Consider the following 19,928-nt stretch of genomic DNA (forward strand, 5'->3'; position numbering starts at 1 on the left):
TAGAGCTGATTGAATTTCCATCCCTCGAATCAGGGTGAAAAGTCAAAATTTCAATTTTTTTTTCCACAAAAGGGAAATTCTGAAAAAAAAAAATTAGAAACATCAAAGTAACCATACTGAAATGTTTGGAGAATTTCAAAATATAAAACAAAATATTAAATATAATTCATATGGATACAAAATAGAACATTACTATTTTATAATTTGATGTAAAAGTTGAAATGAAGCAAGAAAGTCACAAGAAAACAAAAAAGAAAAGGAGTACTTGTGGCACCTTAGAGACTAACCAGTTTATTTGAGCATGAGCTTTCGTGAGCTACAGCTCACTTCATAAGTCATAATGAAAAGTGAAAGTCAGAGGAAAATATTCCATTTGGATTTTGAATTGCTTCAAAAATGTTCCACCAAAATTTTAGTCTAAATCATCATGCGCCTGTGAAACACTTTGATTTCAACAAAACACTTTGATTTTCAGTAGAAAACTGTTCCATCAAAAATATTTAAATTAATATTTAAACATCAAACCCTGTTGACATGGGCAGTGAGTAACATAGGCAGTGGAAGGCTGTGCTTCCCGAAACAGCCCTGTGTGGTCCTGTCCATGATCTACCCCGAGGCCCCTCCTGCTTGCCACTAGTTGGCCCCAGCCCAGGCAGGCTGCTTCTCTTCCAGGAAGCCGGCAGGGGCCAGGGCAGCTGAGATTAGGGGTGGCTGGGGCCACCCAGCGCTGTGGGGGTGGGCACCCAGTGCTGGGGCCATGCTGCCCAGCACTCCAGGTCTGTGGAGTCCCACACACAACTCGGTGCTCTGGGGCCGAGGGGGTGCGTGCCTCCTGCATAGTGCTTTGGGACTCAGGTGGCCCAGGGCTGGGGGGGACCTGGCAGCCATGTGTGTGTGGGGGGGGCGGGGAGTTGGGCTTCCACAGGGGAAGAGACATGGGAGGGGCAGGGCCTGAGGCAGAAGGGGTGTGCCAGCCCAGGAGCTAGCTTCCCGGAGTCTGTGGTTCACCTACCGTCCATGCCTATTGATGACATAATTTGAGGACAATGGGGTTGCACATCTATAGCCAAGGATCTAATCTGGTCTGCAGAGTCTTTACTGGTGAATGTGTGAAAGGAAAAGAACCCGGTTTGACTGAGAGCCTAGTCTGAGCTTTGATCTGTAACCTGGAACTATTTTAAATTGAAAATATTTTAAAAACAATAACCATGTAACCTCATAAAGTCACTTTTACAGTGGGGTTGGCAGAGAAAAAATATTATTTAACCAGAGCTTATTGGGAAAGCAATTTTAAAATAGTTTTTCCCATTTTTGTGAAAATTTCAAATGCTATAGAAATACAAAAAGATCCAATCAGATGGTGTAAAAATGTGAGGAGGGGATTTATGAAAATTCCATTTAAAAATTCCCTTGTTTAGTCACAATTTTGACAATTTGTGGTTGAAATTTTGAAATGTATAAAATGTATAATTGTAAGCAGTCTATAAGCAGTTGTGTGGGCCCTTCTGTGCTAGATTCAACAGTGTGCTATGGGACCAGCTCCCTCTATTTATGTGCCATCTTCTACTGAAATTCTACCAACTTAAATGCCAGACATTCCCCCCATAAATCCTTTGATTTCTAACAGTTCTATCTTGATCAGTGTTAAGTAGGAGGATGACGTTTTTTTCTTTCTTATTTATTTATTTATTTATTTTCATTTTCCTCTTTTCTAGTTGGAGTTCTTTAATCCTTCTTTCCCCTGTAATCTGAAGAATAAGGCTCTCTTGATGATTTTCTTATTTTTATGTAGACATGAGCCCATACCAAATCTTTGTATCCCAACATCCTTGAACACAGTGGATGCTTGGATCCAGATCCAAACTGTGTAACTTGGGCTCATCTCTTTTTCAATTGATTTCTTTTAGCTTCTCTCGCTACTTTATCTTTACTACTTCCTTGTGTTCTACGTCCTTGTGTTGTTCTTTGTCTTTCTGTGACTTCGTGCCAGTATAATACCAGTTGACCCTAATAAACGAATCACATTGGCATCAGACACACATTTTTCTTTCTTTGCTTGGAGGATATTGTACAATGATGCACTCATTGGCCTCATGTTCATAAAAAGAGATGCGTGAAGTTACCCAAAACAATCTGCAGTTGAGAAAACACACTATCCTATTGCATCTTGAACAGAGCAGCAGTTATTTGGTTAATACTATTTCTCTAGCATTTTTTTTCTATCTACTACTCTATTTCATTGAACTGTTTTAGGTTGTATTTATGCCTGCCTTTATCCTCCTGGTAGCACAGGGATCCAAGCTGTGAAAGCTAGTAGGATCATGGTCAGAGGAACCTGTGTTTTACTCATGTCTTGCTTCCTGCATATTAGGGAGATGTCTGATATCATGAAGTGGCACCTTCTCTTCTCAGTTTATTGCACACCTTTGGATTCCATCCCAGCATCCTGATTCAGTTCCAGGTCCCCTGGAGATTGGCACTTTGTACCTAGCAGTGGTGGGGCACTAGCTTAGGACCTGAAAGTCCTGGGTTCAGTTACCCTTATCTAGTATGTAGCTCTCTGGTGGGGAGGGAGAGTATGATGCTGTATGGAATATGGGTGACTATTTATAATATTATGGATACCAATATTACAAAATTGCAGTGAATCATACAAGATATGCCATGTAAGGTATGAGTGGAAAAGTGTATGATAACCTTGTTTATATGTATGTATCATTTTTGTATTGTGAGTTATAAATATGTGTGGTATATTAATATCTCAACCTTGTGCTGTATGTATCTTGGTGACACCTCCAGAAAGATTGGCATCGACACTATCCAGCCTGCTTGATGGCCCATCAAGGGCAATCAGCTGTACAATGAAGCCATTGAGAGAAGACAGGGGCTATGCCTATGAGTCAGCAGGACATGCAGGGACATGCCTATGGACAGGGGACTCCAAATACTTTTCCATGCCCATTTGCTGTGAGCTTGTGTATGTGACAAAGGATGTACAAGTCACATGGCAAAGAATATAAAAAGTCAACCACATCTTCTCCATTTTATCTTCAATCCTGCTTCTCACTTGTGGAGTAGTTTCTCTACTAACTGAAGCTTTGAACAAAGGACTGATAGACTGATCCCTGCTTTAGATGTGTTCCAGGGAGACTTTACAAGCTAGCAAACACACCAATGCTGCTAAGAACCTGATATATGGGCTATGAAGTCATATGTATTGCTTTGACCATTTAACAACTCTCTTCCTTTTCTTTTCTTTTATAATAAACGTTGGTTTTAGATACTAAAGGATTGGCTGGAAGCGTAGTATTTTGGGTAAGATCCAAATTAGTATTGCTCTGGTAATCTGGCTGGCCCTTTGGGGATCAGAATAACATATAGTGAGTAGAGTTTTAAAAATCTTCTCACTTTACTGGACCTATTTGTGGATTGGGAGTCTGAGACTGGATTGCAATATAGGGAGCAGTGTGATTTCTTCTTTTCAGCTTTTTGATAACCAGTGTGGGGGATAGGGGCACAGTTTGCGACTGGTTGGTGAATCTATCTACAGTGTTTAACCCCCAGATTTGGTAGAATCTGCTCTCCTTTTTGCAGCCTGCTCTGACCTTGGCATTTTCAGTGCAGGTTCCCCTTGGAGTACGTTGGGTCACAGAAGAGGAAGACATCCATCCATCCATCCATCCAACCTGCAGCTGAATGCAAAATAAATTAATTAGAGAGGAAGGATGGTTCACTGGTGCGGGCACGAGCCAAGGATTTGGGAGACCTGGGTTTAAGTCCCCGTTCTACCACAGACTTTGTGTGAGCTTGAGCAGGTCACTTAGACTCTTGTGCCTCTGTGCCCCATCTGTAAGATGGGGATAATAGCACTTCCCCACCTCAAAGGGGTGTTGTGAGATAAATTAAAGTTTGTGAGGTGCTCAGATACTATATCAATGGTGGCCATATGTGTATTTGTGGACAGAATGGGATAGTTTGACTGGGATTGTCAATGACCAAAAGGGCAGTTAGATGTCCATCTCTTATTGAAAACCAGCTAGTGGCAAATTCTCATAAGCACTTTTGAAAATCTCAGCCTAAGCACCAAAAGAATTGTGCCTGTTTTACACAAGAAAGTGTATGTGACCTTTGTTTTCCTGATCCAACTTCATAATATGTCACAGAGGCATTGAGAAATAGCTCTATTGTCCTAGTTTCAGAATAAATATAAAATGTCACTCTCAGGTGATTAGATGAGGAGCAGATGAAAAAAGACATTGTGGAGGAAGGCAGGCATTTTGAATAATAAATCTACTGAGTGATTCATACATCTTTCCACCATCCTCACATACTGTAGTCAATAAGTAGTCACTTTAAGCTTGGGATTACTAACGGAGGACAGAGTTTGAAACCTGGTGGTTGGTTTATTTGTACCTCTGGCTATAATACCAGAAAATAACTTGCTTCGGCAGACTTAAATGCCTTCATATAAATGAACATATGGGATTTGCACATTATATGATGTGCTTGGAGGCCTGAGGTCCTCTACTGCTGATACAACCTACAGTTTTCTCATTAAAGAGAAAAAGAGAGATGGTAATGGATGAGAGGCAGAGTAGCATGTAAGAGAAATAGTCTTATGGAAGATGCTAGAAATCGCTGAGTAACACAGCTCAGCAGTTGTATGCCAAGTCTTCAATGGGCTACCTACAAACTACCATCCAGGCTAAACAATTGTTGACGTAAATGTTCCTGAATTAAGTTTTTATTTTATTTTCCGAGCTAAATGATGTAGGGTAAAAGAAAAAGAAATCAGAACAAAGAACTCAAAGGAAATAAACGAGAGAGAAAAATTGTATCTGGCATTGGCCTCCTTTTTTTTTTTACTTAACCCATTTGCAATATGTTAGATTGAAACAATGCAATTTCCTGAACTATATTTTACAAAATGAGTTTTCATTTATTATTACTTACACATTGAAGGTTTTTCCTGGATTTTATTTAATAGAAAAAGGAATGGCTTTAATCAAGTCACCCTTTATTATTTAAGATTATCAGTCCATTTGGAAACAGTAAAGATCAATGAAGTGAGCCTTACACAAGTTCTGTCAGTTCAGGAGTTTCATTCAGTTTATTGTGAGCATATGTACTAGCGCTGTCTATGGGAAAGTCATACTACAGTTATTTAAATACTGTTGGATAAAGCTCAGTGGATTTACCTATATTGGTTGAAATCAAACCAATGAGGTGCTGAATACTCTGGCTTGGATCCAGAAAAGCCCTTAAGCACATGCTTAACTTTCAACACGAGTAGTCCTACTGAAGTCAAAGTTTATTGGAAAGGCTGATGAATTGAGGCCAGCATCCTCAGTCCCTAGCAGGATTGGCTCCTTTAACAACATAGATAGAACATGAAAAATAACCCCACACTGGTCTGGTAGTACCCTCATACAGCCCTACATGTCATCTTAACTGTAATGATATGATCATAGAGCCATATCAACTTCAAAATGCTAAACACAAAACTATATCAACTTAATTTATCTGTAATTTTTTAAAATGGCGATTGAAAGGGAAATAATGATACACCTTTTGACACCTCAATTTGTATCCAAATATAGGGCCTGATCCAGAGCCTGTTGAAGTCTATGAGAAGACTTCCAGTGACTTCACTGGGCTTTGGATCAAGCCCACAATGACTGAAGCTGGTGATAAAGCTGGTGCTGGTGATAAAGAATTATACAGACATGATCTAAAAAAGACTTTTCTCTCATCCTCCCACCCCATTTATATATTTAACTATGAAGGAAAACCAAACCAGGCTTCCACTGTGCAGAGCTATTTAAAATTTGAAAACTATTTAACTTTGCCGTTTTATGCATCACTGTGTATCTGCAGTTTTCTGGCATAGTATACATCTCATGAGTGTAATAAATCATTATGCCATTGCTGATCAGCTGTAAATACTCAGTGTATCACCACAAACAATTGTCTCCTGCATGGAACTAATGACTCTTGTTACCTGACAGGTTACCTCGCAATTTTCAGTGAGAGGGAAGTGCCAAGTATATAGCATGGTTGTACTTGTTCTCTTGAGATGATTGATAAGTTTTTAATTATAAATCAAATTTTAATTCAGTTGCTCTGTTCACCCAAGTATAACTTATAAAATGTAATGTATAAAATATTAATATGAGTTCTAATTGAGTTTGTAGTGCTGCTGGATCCCATTGCTCAAAATGCAGAATGGTTATCTTCAGAATTATTAGTTTTGTAACCTGAGGTCTGATCCTACAAAAACTCATGTGAATGGTCCTTCCTCCATGGGATTATTCACAAGAGTAAAGCGAATAAAAGATGACATGATTGGGCCTCTGTCACATGCACAGGTCCCACAAGAATATAACCCATGTGTGTAAATAGCAAAGTATAGATTTCACTAGACCAGTGTAGCAGCTGGAATGGAATGGAATGTAAAATTTAATTTGCCTTGCTCAAGTAATTCCAAAATATACAGCAGATGAAACAGCAGGTTTTTCTATTGTGACACTGGCTAGCACGTGGGGTCGAAGCTAGAGTTGTCCACTCACCACGCTGGGAAGCAGTAGCTGGGTTGTGACTGCTCTCCATCTCACTGCTGCAAGCTGCAACATGGGTAACCGGCGCAGGCAGGTAATTATACCCTCCTCACTTCTCCCAATTTCCCTTCATGGAACAGTAGCCAGGGTTGTAATCTATCTGGTTTCCTCCTATACCTTTCACCTTCCCAAATACAAACCTACAAAGTTTGGCTCATTGAATGATTTGTGTGTCCCTTTCCTGCTTCTGTGAATGCTGGTGGCTGTTACACATCAGTGTATCTCAACCTTTTCAGGTTGGCATCCCCTTATTTGAAGTCAAGAATTTTCAAAATAGCCTAACATTTTTTTACTTTGAGAGTAAAGGTATCTGTGATAAGCCTATATAATTTGTGTGTATACTTCGAAAGGTTGGTTGAGAATACTTGACCTTCAAGGGTAAGGGTGTGCAGTGAATGGGGGAGTAAGATTTTCTTTGCTTTGATTGTAATAAAACTGTCAACAGCTTGCAACCTCCCAGATGTCTTTTGTGACAGCCCCCTGGGAACAGGGGAGGGCGGGAACTGTGAGCTAGTAGTTGAGAAATACTGTTATAGAAAAAAGGATCAGAGGTCTTTGCATTACATTAGGTCAGTGTTTCCCAAACTTGGGACGCCGCTTGTTCAGGGAAAGCCCCTGGCGGGCCGGGCCAGTTTGTTTACCTGCTGCATCTGCAGGTTCGGCCGATCGCTGCTCCCACTGGCCGCGGTTCGCCGCTGCAGGTCAATGGGGGCTGCGGGAAGTGGAGGCTGGTATGTCCCTTGGCCCGCACCACTTCCCACAGCCCCCATTGGCCTGCAGCGGCGAACCGTGGCCAGTGGGAGCAGCGATCGGCCAAACCTGCAGACGCGGCAGGTAAACAAACCAGCCCGGCCCGCCAGGGGCTTTCCCTGAACAAGCGGCGTCTCAAGTTTGGGAAACACTGAATTAGATGAAGGTATACTCTATGTTAACTTGAAATGAGAACTGTCCTTTCTTTTTCTTTTTTTTCCTTTTTTTGCGGGGGTGGTGGGGGTGGATGGGAGGGAGGGGATTTCCCCCAGTGGTATCACCAGTTGTTTGCACATCTGGGGAGTCTTCTCTGGCATTTTGCACCGCTCTTCCCCCTTAGGCTCTTTCTAATTACAAGAATACATTCAGGATCTTCTTCATCACCATTTAGGTCTGTCAGGGTTCCTTCCCCACTCTGAACTCTAGAGTACGGATGTGGGGACCCTCATGAAAGACCCCCTAAGCTTATTCTTACCAGCTTAGGTTAAAAACTTCCTCAAGGTACAAACTTTGCCTTGTCCTTGAACCGTATGCTGCCACCACCAAGCGTTTTAAACAAAGACCAGGGAAAGAGACTACTTGGAGATGTCTTCCCCCCCAAAATATCCCCCCAAACCCTACATACCCCCTTTCCTGGGGAGGCTTGAGAATAATATCCTAACCAATTGGTTACAAAGTCACCAAAGACCCAAACCCCTGGATCCTGGAACAATGGAAAAATCAGTCAGGTTCTTAAAAGAAGGATTTTATTAAAAAAAAAGAAAGGTAAAAATCCTCTCTGTAAAATCAGGATGGAAAATACTGTACAGGGTATTCAGATTCAAAACACAGCGGATCCTCCTCTTGGCAAAACCTTAAAGTTACAGAAAACAGGAATAAACCTCCCTCTTAACACAGGGAAAATTCACATAAAACAAAAGATAAACGAATCCTCCTTGCCTGGCTTACCTATACTGGTTGCACTATTGGAGACTTGGATTAGGATGGGCTGGAGAAGATGGATTTCTGTCTGGCCTCTCTCAGTCCCAAGAGAGAACAACCACATAAACAAAGTGCACAAAACAAAAGCCTTCCTTCCCCCAAGATTTGAAAGTATCTTGTCCCCTTATTGGTCCTTGGGGTCAGGTGACAGCCAGGTTAGCTGAGCTTCTTAACCCTTTACAGGTAACAGGAAATTGCCTCTGGCCAGGAGGGATTTTATAGCACTGTACACAGAAAGGTGGTTACCCTTCCCTTTATATTTATGACAAGGTCACTGCCAGTTTGTTGGATATTCCTTGTGCCTATGCAGGATTTCTGGGAAACTGCAGCAGTATCTTCTCAGCTCTGCATGTGTTGGAAAACACAGTTCACTACAGCAGATGGTGCGATACTGAGCTTTATAGGTTTTATAGAGCCTTTTGAATATGTGGCTAGTAGTTTATTTCCAGTCTTGTTTCAGTTATTGGTGAGTAATGGTGTATTGTTGTAGATTTTACAGATGGGCAAGAGGCTTGCTTCTCCAGCTCAGCTCATTCAATGGAGGTTGTAAGGGACATGAGTTTCGATTTCTTGCTTTGGAGAGAATAACAATAAGCCATTGTCACTTTCTGCTCCCTATATTGAAAGAATCCAGACATCGTGGATGATGATTCAAGTGCTGGTTTATACGTGGTTTTATTACCTTCTGTGCATGAATATTTATGAAACTCTCCATCACACTCCTATGATGTTTCATCTTTATTTGTTCACAAAACCGTAATAACTAGGGTCTTGTGTTTGCTTTTTAAATATGGGTAGTGTACACAATGAACCAGGGGCACAGACTTCATATCCGGGGCCAGCTCTTCAGTCACCACCTCTAGTCTTATACTGGCAATAACCTCTACACACCTGTTTGTATACAGAGCTCAGGTAACTACACAACCAACTACATGATTTATGTGCGCAAATGCAGAATGTGTGCTCACAGATTTATAGGCTGGCTGAAATGTGGTTCTCTGTGTGCTTGTTTGAAATAAACCTCGTGTGAGCGAGTGAGTGGGTTTATGCTCACAATAAACCCAAAATTGGATTTCAACCCCAAATTAAATTAAAATAGATAATGTCATGACTAGCTACTGGTATGACCCCCTTTACAGTACTATCTGAGCACCTCACAATCTTTAATTTACCAATGACAATGAAGATAAGATAATAGCTGTGACTGCTAGATAGCACCTATCACAATGGGATTCTGATTCCTGACTAAGGGGGCATTCAGAAGCTTCTGTAATACAAATAATAAATTAACGTGTTATACAGGAGATCAGACTATATGATCACAATGGTCCTGTTTGGCTTTGAAATCTATTAATAATAATAATGCTAATAAGGACTTAATACTGAACAATTTAGCTGTCTTTTTAACTTTTGTGTATAGGTAAACCAGCTCTGTAATCTTAGGTGTCCAAGATAACCTGTATTTTGAAATAAGAATAGATGATAATTCTGCAGAATGAAACATCCACAAACAGACAGATTTGTACTTCAAAGTGAATTCCTATTTATTTTCTAAATGTGTTTGCTGAGCACTGGAATCCACCTCTGTGCCCATCTGAGATCATCTCTTTCATTTTCAACCCAAATATAAAGACCTGATAGGTTGAGTTTCAAAAATAATCAACAGTGAATGTGACCTGCAATCCCATGGTGGAAACAAGGTTTGCTTCACAGACTGGGATCTGTGAAATTATTTATTGGAATATTTACTTTGTTTCTATTGTTTAGCAAATGTTGCTACACAAACAGATGAAAAAAATGTAATTTTGGTGACCTTTCAATCAAGGAAAAATGCTGCACATGACATATTGGCTGACAAAGCATGAAAGGCCCAATTCAGCAAGGTACTGGACATGGTCAAAGGGATATTGAGTTCCTCACATTCCTGAGATGTGCTGCACCTCACAGAATTGGGCCTTTAAGAATTTAAAACTAGCCCTATGTAAGGGGAGGAGCTGTACTACCTCAAGAGCGGACAGGCAAGGAACTATACATCTTGGTGGCACAATATCCCATCTGCTTTCCCTCTGCACAGAGGGAAAGGGCACCAATATCAAATTACCACTCCCCATGACAGTTCAACGTGTTGGCCAGCACACTGGAGGGTAGACTCAAGATGCCACACATTTCCTGCTCCTCTCCGCCCACTATTCACCCAGGAGGATGGAAAGTATCAGTCACATAGCATCCCTCTCATTCCTATTTATGCCTTTGTAGCACCATGCCATGGTCTGGCCTATGGAATTAACTCTGAAAGCAAAGAGCTTTGTCTATTTTACTTTGTTGTCCCAAAACAACTGCTAATTGTGTTAGTTAATTCCAGTTTATGTCTCTAGTGCTCTCATGTGCTCCACTTCTCATTTGCCTGGAATTAAAGGAGTAATTTCCGTGAATGTATTTACCCAGAGAATTACAGTTTGGTCCCTGGGCTGTGACGATGGTTGAAGGCATTTGTCATAGACCCAGGCTCAGTGGATTGTGGTTGCCTATTCTTGTTGTATAGGTTGCCAATTGTGATTTATAATATGTGAGGAGCAGCTAATCTTTCCCTAGTGTAAGGGACAGAGCTGGGTTGCTATATACTGAATGTATGTTATACCTCATGCCAGCTGGAAAGATTGCTAGACCCTCTGGGAGCTCCTTTCATGACAGTAAGGACTTTTTACTTAGTTTCTATATGTATTTTTTCTGATTATTTCTTAGGGACAGGTTGGAAAAGCTCTAAGAAAATTAAATGAATAAATGAAACAGGAGTCCAATTTGGATTTGTTTTCCCCAGGACAAATGGAGAGAGACATAGCATTGATCTACAATGGAGCCTCATCCGACCTCGCATCTAGCCCAGAACCACATCCTGTAGAAGGATGCCACTGCTGCAGACATAAGATATTTCCTTTTAACAAACCACTCTTTGGACAAAATAATCTTTATTTAGGTGATAAATTATGAATTTGGAAGTGAAAATATCTAAAATAAAATTGCAAGATGTTTGGGGGAAACACACCTGTCAATGTAGAGGCAATCATACTGTTTTACAGCAGGGTACATTTTAGCAGTGATTATCTAGGAAAATTGAACTTTACCCACAAAATAGGAAAGTAGGGAAAATGTTATGAAAAGTGTGACTCTATCATTCTAGTTCTGTTCACATTTCTTTTAAATCTGTAGTAAAATTTTGAGTTGATGAAAGATGGTGGATTCTTAACTCAGGATACCAAATTCCTTAGTTTATCCATGTACATGCAGAGAGTACATCATCTAAAGTATCCTCATTCCCCTTTCTATATGTTTTGAATTGGGGGGGGAAGGGGGGAGGAGGAGGAGGGAGACCAGATCTAGAGTTGAATGGGGTAGTTGAGATTGATCCATGCTAATTAAATTCTTGCCTCTCAGCTGAGACTGCCAACATGATTAGTGGTCTTCCTGTTGTTATGAAGGCTCAGGACCCAAGAAAAACAATCTTAGGGTAGGGAAAAACAAAAAAGGGTAGGTATTGCCCTTGTGATAGAGAGAGTGAGAGTTTCTGAAGTCTTAGAAAGAAAAATAATGGGCTGATGTAAACTGAGGTAGTTTCATTTTCTTCAATGGAACTAAAGCCTGCTTACATCAGCTGAGTATCTGGACAAAGAAGCTCAACTTTAGAGCAAGTGAGCCTTTTTTCAGCAGCCAAATACCTTGATTCTCCTCGAGGTTTACGTCTAGGAACACAATGTCTGTCTATCTATCTATCTATTACACCTCAGAACAGTCAGGTTGGTTCTGAAGCAGCAGCATTGCATGTGTGCAAACACTTTTATTATTCATTTATAGTTTCAATTCATCAAGCCATATTTGGAACTTTGTAACCACCTGATTAAGCATTCAAAATAAAATAAAAGTCCATTCAGTTTAGTAACTCTAACTTGTTACACTAATCATTGTTAATGGTTCTGGGAGTGGCTTTCCACTCAGCATAACAGATAGGCTCGTGGTGTGCAGAGACCGCTGTCTATCATGCTGACCGATATTGTCTCATTATTACCTTATACTCCCCTATTTGTCTGGCTATATCCATCTGTTGTCTCTTGTCTTATACTTAAATTGTGAGCTCCTTTGGGGCAGGGACTGTCTTTTTGTTCTGTGTTTGCACAGGGCCTAGCCCAGTGGGTCCTGGTCCATGACTGGTGTTCCTAGTTGCTAGAGTAATAGAAATAAATAATAACTCACATTTCCCGGCTTAATTTCAGACAATGATAGAGTATTTTAAAGTTGCTGAATCAGATTAAATGAGAGTTGTGCTTTCTTCCATCAGAGCTGAATCTGACATGCAAAATACAAACAAACAAACAATATTTGCTTTAAGAAAAAAATACAGTTTAGTATGCAGGGCTTAGCATGCATTCAAAAGTCAGGAGATGCCAAAGCTGGTCGTTGCATGTGTAACTCAAACTAAGGGAATTGGGTTTTTTGCCCTCCACTAGTGGCTGGTCCACATAAGAGGTTAATGAATCTGCTGCTGCTGCCAGGTAAGGCACTTTAAGTAGAGACTTGTGCTCGTAGTGCATCCTTAACTTTTCACTCATACAGTTCTCATCATCATCTATTACAATTACAATGGTAAGGACAAACTATGGAGTCGGTGCACTATGGAAACATTGCTTTTCTGTTCAAAGGGGGTCTATCTGGATAATAATGATTCATTACTGTAGATCAGCAGTCTGGTAGTACCACAGGGTGAATGAGTCTAGAAGGCAATTTTGTGTCTGTACCTTTCTAGATATGGCAGGAATCCGATCGTGTGAGCTAATAACCTATCTGCTTCTCAGGATTGTGAACCAATCTCTTATATCATTAGTGTACAAGTTCTGGAAATTTGAGTCAGGGAACCACTTTTAGGTTACCTTCAACAGTCAATATGTTCTTATCACACTGAGAATATTCTTTCAGTTTTTGGCAAGGGGGACTAACTAGTTTGCATAAATAAAGTACTATTGATTTTCTTCTCTATCTTTTCCCTACAGAAAGAGTATTCTCCTGCATGTTCCACCATTGAAAGCCATCATTTTATGTTCACAGTTTGAAGCCATCGGAGTGCTTCAAACCTGCAACTGGAGTATTCATGTTGAAATTATAAATACAATGAAATAATTACCCACTGAATGATACACTTTTTGTGAAGGGGAGATTGCTACTGAAAGGGGAAACTTTGATATTTTATGGCTTCTCTATGCTCTCCTGCTGCCTAATGCAGTTCTGTCCATTCTACACCAGAATAGTTACATGACTGTTAAAACATTTAGCGTGATCAGTGGTTAATTAAAACCTCTCACAGTAGTCACTCAGATTAACTTTATAGTGGTGTTAAATTTTGTCCACTCTGTGTGTGTGTGTGTGTCCATTTAAACAAATTGGTTTGAGCATATTTGCTTTTAAAATGCACTATTTTATTCCTCTTTTTGCTGCTAGTTACAATCTTATAATTCAATTGCATGACATTTTTCCTGAACAGGCAGATCCCTTGGCTATTCATTACATAGCATTGCAATCCTATATCCACTTTTGGTTTTCCTTTCCCTCTCCATTAAGATCCAAGAGCTCAATTGAAGAAAGAACTTAAGCATGTAATTAAGTCCTTTCCTAGTCAGCACAGCATTTAAGCACATGACTGTAAAGGGTCTTAAGCACCTGCTTAAAGTTTAACACATGTTTAAATGCTAGGGATGTTTTCCTAATCTTGTTCACTTTTTAATAATGGGATTCATCTGTATTCAGTCAAGAAAGTAAGGTTAAAACTGATTCTACAACACAAATCATTTTGGCTTTTCCTGCTCAACTGCCTTTTCTCAGGTCCCTTGTCTGAGATGCTTCTATATTTTAAAGGTTTCAGAGTAACAGCCGTGTTAGTCTGTATTCGCAAAAAGAAAAGGAGTACTTGTGGCATGAAGTGAGCTGTAGCTCACGAAAGCTTATGCTCAAATAAATTGGTTAGTCTCTAAGGTGCCACAAAGTGCTCCTTTTCTTTTTGCTATATTTTAAAGGTTAGTCAGTGTCCTGAATATGGTCTTTGGTTGGTTAAAATATGGTCTGTTAACAGGAAGATTCATCCAAAGGGAATACTCCCTTTAAAAACAACCATAAAACGGAACATAAGGTCAGGAAGGGACTGGGTACTACTGATGTTATGGTTGCCTTGCCAACAGTGAGGTTGTCATAAATATAAAGGGAAGGGTAAACCCCTTTAAAATCCCTCCTGGCCAGAGGAAAAATCCTCTCACCTGTAAAGGGTTAAGAAGCTAAAGGTAACCTCGCTGGCACCTGACCAAAATGACCAATGAGGAGACAAGATACTTTCAAAAGCTGGGAGGAGGGAGAGAAACAAAGGTCTGTGTCTGTCTGTATGCTGCTTTTGCCGGGGATAGAACAGGAATGGAGTCTTAGAACTTTTAGTAAGTAATCTAGCTAGGTATGTGTTACATTATGATTTCTTTAAATGGCTGAGAAAAGAACTGTGCTGAATAGAATGAATATTCCTGTCTGTGTACCTTTTGTGTAACATAAGGTTTTGCCTAGAGGGATTCTCTATGTTTTGAATCTAATTACCCTGTAAGGTAACTACCATCCTGATTTTACAGAGGTGATTTCTTTACTTCTATTAAAAGTCTTCTTGTAAGAAAACTGAATGCTTTTTCATTGTTCTCAGATCCAAGGGTTTGGGTCTGTGGTCACCTATGCAAATTGGTGAGGATTTTTACCAAACCTTCCCCAGGAAGTGGGGTGCAAGGGTTGGGAGGATTTGGGGGGGAAAGACGTGTCCAAACTACGTTTCCCAGTAAACCCCAGTTAAAGTTTGGTGGTGGCAGTGGAAATCCAGGGTCAAAGGATAAAATTAATTTGTACCTTGGGGAAGTTTTAACGTAAGCTGGTGAAAGTAAGCTTAGGAGGTTTTCATGCAGGTCCCCACATCTGTACCCTAGAGTTCAGAGTGGGGGAGGAACCTTGATAGAGGTGTATTATGATTCTCAGTGACTGACAGCGGTCCTTCAAATCCAGATTTTCTGAGTCCTAGTTGAAGTAAATAATAGGCATAAATAATTTCCCTGGAATGTATTAAATGCCTGCCACTAGCTTTGAAATAGTGTTCCAGATTTTTTTTTTTAATCATAAAAGCTAAAGAAAGTAGACAATATGTGTTACAACACTGAGCATATATTTGGGACATTGCTTTAGTAAAGGTTGCATAATCATTGCCATTCTACCCTCCTGGTTTCAGACACTGATACATTTCAGAAATTAAAAAGCATAATGTTGTATTGCACCTCTGGAGAAATAATATGACCATCTAGTCAGAGACTGTATTGTAATTTGCACACACACTAAAACTAAGATATTGATAGGACATAAAAAAAGATTCTGGTCTGATTCTAATCTCACTTTAAATTGGTGTTAGTGTATTTACTCTTGATTTATATGGATGTTAATGAGATTGAGATCTAGCTCACTGTGTGTAAGTAGTGGGAAAGGAAATGGTAAAATATCCAAAATATTGATGACAAAGTAAGTGTCCCATGTAAGATATCCAAATCTTTCTTGGCTCGACAATGACATATTTAATACTGTATTGCTTCATAATCTGCATTTTCCCTTCTTATCAATGAGTATGCTAATATAATATGAAACTGCACCTTAGATGTCTCAATTACTTTTTCTACTGGGACTTTATTTAGGAGAAAAGCAGGCAAACTGCTGCTGTTCCCCTCTTAACTGCATCTTCCAGATAATCCTCTCGCACCAGCTCGAGAGAAGAGAAATAATATATGTTTTCCATAATAACATATAAATGTCTCACTCCACAACAGTCACAGAACATGGGGTTACAAAATGAAGCCCTGAAGTTCCCCACTATTCCTCAGAAAAACTAGCAGCGGAGTCTTCTTCAGCCAGTGATGTGCAATGCTCACTGTATCTACAGTTAAAATGAAAGCTCTCTGACCAGATGCTTCCAACCCTTATTGAGTAGCATTTTACTCCACAAGGGAACCCAATGATTGCAGATACTACTTAGCATGATTAGGCATATTTCTGACAACACTGCTTCCTGTTTTTTGGCTTTGTTTTGTCCAGTGATTTATATCTTATTTGAATTGAAATGCTGCAAGAGAGATGATTATAACTAGGAACCGTTTTTATTAGGACACCTACCAAAGCTTTGTATCTGAAGGGTTTTTGCTGTATGCTTTCCCTTTTATCTTTTAAAATCTTTTGTACTATGTAATGAAATATGTTCTTTCTACTTCAGCTGCCAGATTAAATGGATAGTGTGCTGAGGAAAATATACATTTTGTTCTTCCCCATTGAATGTCTGTCAATTGGAGACAGAAAATTATTGCAAAAAATGTTAGCCTGCCATTAATTTTAACTGTAATTTGTGTGCCAGTGTCCTGTGAAAATTATATTTGCTGTTCACTGGCAACCAGCAGATTAAAATATTTATAGATATGAGATCATGGCTCTTCTGAATTTAGGGAAACTAGAACATACTTTATGTGATAAAGTGTGGGGAAAGGAGAATCCATATGCCCAGATATGGCTATTCAGCATTATTGCAGTGCATGAACTTTCCTTGCCACTTCTTTATAAACGGGTCTCCGAGGAGCCAGAGTGGCTCCTGGCACAATTTAAAAAGCCACATAGGTGCTGCTTTACCTTGTACCAGCAGATAACAGTCCTTTGGGGGTTGGTGCATAGGCTGTGATCAACAAGTAACCCCTGTACTGGATGCAAGTAAGGGGTCAGAACAGGCAGGTACACATATGGTTCCAGCAGCTCAGGATTCCCCTGTGCTTTGGGAATCATCAGCTGCTGCTTTAAGGCAGCTGTACGTCTTTTTTTAAGGGGGACCAAATATAAGTCTTTGAATCTATTTACTGGTGGTGTATGCTAAAGCTCTAAGTTATTTGGAGCTTTGTGAATCATTAATACAGCTTATGTAGAATTTATAGCCAATGTCATGAGTGGAAGTAAAAAGTGAAGACACTCAAGCAGTGTCTTCACTAGGAAAAAGATTTGATCTTAATTCCAGTTTAGTAATACAAGTTAAAATCCCAGCGAAGACAAGGCAGTTTGAATTTTTCCCATGAGTCATCAGGTCAAGTTAAAGACTATGAGGACGCCTAGGGTTTACCTCAAACTTCTAATTTGTATGAAAAATTCAAATTGCCTTGTCTTCACTAGAATTTTACCCTGTATAAGTTAACAGCACACCTTTCCCTCACACCACCCAGGAAGGCAAGGCTGCTAATTCTTATGTTTTCTTTTTTTACAAATTTGGTTTTTGGTAGTGATTCTGAATTTCAAACAGTGACCTTGCATATGCCATGGAGCATACAAATATTACTTATCCTCTGAATATGATTCGCTTTCTTCTTGGGTAATAATCAGCGTGTGGATCGGTATGTGGGCTGTCGATATACAGCTAAGAATCCTTCCTGTGTTTTAGAACATTTAGTGCTTAATATTTAAAAGGAACTATTCATCCTAATAATAAAAGAAAGGATCAAATTTTTGTACATGGTCCTTTTCATTTCCCTTCCCCCATCTTCCTTTATTAGAATCTATCTTATCAATTTCTTTCAAAGCTTGGATCTGGTTCTGACTTTTCCCAAACATTGGGAGTGGCCTGGATCTAGGTTTGGATTTAGTCCTTACAGAGATTAACCAGATTTTCAAACAGGTGTGCATTTTAGAACTGATTTTAGAACATTTTCACTGAAATATTTCATGAAAACATACCAGTTTTCACTAAACTTCTGTCAGAGGCTTTTGGGAGAGAGACTACTGACTTACTCACTCTATGACTGATACTGATCTGGGATGTGGGAGACCAGATTTAAATCCCTGTGGAGAACTTGGGTCTCCCACATCTCAGACCAGTCTCCTAACAACCCAGAGAAAGACATGTGCATGTGTTTTTGCAGAAGCATTGAATAGATTTTGTTTTCATTCCAGTGCAGAACAAAAACAAACTCTGAAACCACATAAATTACTACAAAAAGGAATTATCTTCCAGTCAGCTCTGGGTCTGAGCCAATCCCATTGAAATCTACAGAAATATTTCTATTGACTTAAATGGACTTTGGAATAGGACCCATGTGTGTGTGTGTGTGTGTGTGTGTTTTGTGCTCCCAGCTTGGGTGTACAGATCCCTTGTGTGTGTACATGACTTGGATTTGCATGCATACATGTCTATATGCATACACACAATGTGACTTGCTTGCACATGTTGGGGAATTGGAAGCCCTACGTCAGATGCTGAAAATCATTCTTCAGACTGAAAATGAGGGCTATAGAGACCAGCTATAAATTCAGATCTTGATCTGGTTCTGTACTCTTTCAGATTTTAATGTACTATTATTTACATTACTGTACCATTTAGTGGTCCCACCTGATGCCAAGGCCCCATTGTCCTGGATGCTGTACAAATACACAATAATAAACAGTCCCTCCCTAAAGAGATTACATACTATACAGATGAGGAAAAAAGGAGGTGAAAGGAACAATAACCATCCCTGTTTTGCAAATGAGGAACAGAGGCAGAGAAGGATCAAGATCATACCAGATGTCTGTGGGACAGATGAGAATCAGAATCAGTTCTCAGGAGTCCAGCCCATTATCTTATCTACAAGACTATCCTTCCTCTGTGTACAAAGCTGTTCAAATCCTGAATTTTGGTTTGACCCCTTGTCATGTTCAGTGTCTAACTGATCGTCATATTTGGGGTCGGAAAGGAATTTCCCCCCAGGTCAGATTAGCAGAGACCCAGGGTTTTTTTTTGTCTTCCTCTGAAGTATGGGCACGGGTCACTTGCAGGTTTAAACTAGTGTAAATGGTGAATTCTTTGTAACTTGAAACTTTAAACCATGATTTGAGGACTACAGTAACTCATGCAGAAGTTAGGGGTTTATTACAGGAGTGGGTTGGTGAGATTCTGTGGCTTGCAATGTGCAGGAGGTCAGACTAGATGATCATGATGGTCCCTTCTGACCTTAAAGTCTATGAGTCTGAGTCTCCTAAAAAGGACAACTTTTCATCAAACTAGAGGTTATAGTTGAGACCTGCATATCTGGCTTCAAGATTAAATTCGGTAAGTTTATGGAGGAGATGGTATGATGGGATAACAACATGATTTTGGCAATTAATTGATCTTTAAATATTCATGGTGAATAGGCCCAATGGCCTGCGATGGGATGTTAGATGGGGTGGGATCTGAGTTACTAAAAAGAATTCTTTCCTGGGTATCTGGTTGGTGAATCTTGCCCATATGCTCAGGGTTCAGCTGATTGCCATATTTAGGGTCGGGAAGGAATTTTTCTCCAGGGCAGATTGGAAGAGGCCCTGAGGGTTTTTCGCTTTCCTCTGTAGCATGGGGAACGGATCACATGCTGGAGGATTCTCTGCACCTTGAAGTCTTTAAACCATGATTTGAGGACTTCAATAGCTCAGACACAGGTGAGAGGTTTATCGCAGGAGGGGTGGGTGAGATTCTGTGGCCTGCATTGTGCAGGA

The 19,928-nt window shown here is 40.0% G+C and overlaps 1 protein-coding gene across 3 annotated transcripts in view; it reads left to right on the forward strand.

Annotated features, from left to right (window-relative positions):
• CDH12 (cadherin 12) overlaps positions 1-19,928 on the forward strand; it is an 822,829-nt gene that overhangs the window by 410,906 nt on the left and 391,995 nt on the right. The window lies entirely within an intron of this gene.

The sequence above is a fragment of the Natator depressus genome, chromosome 2 (genome assembly GCF_965152275.1).
Source record: "Natator depressus isolate rNatDep1 chromosome 2, rNatDep2.hap1, whole genome shotgun sequence".
Classification (NCBI taxonomy): domain Eukaryota; kingdom Metazoa; phylum Chordata; order Testudines; family Cheloniidae; genus Natator; species Natator depressus.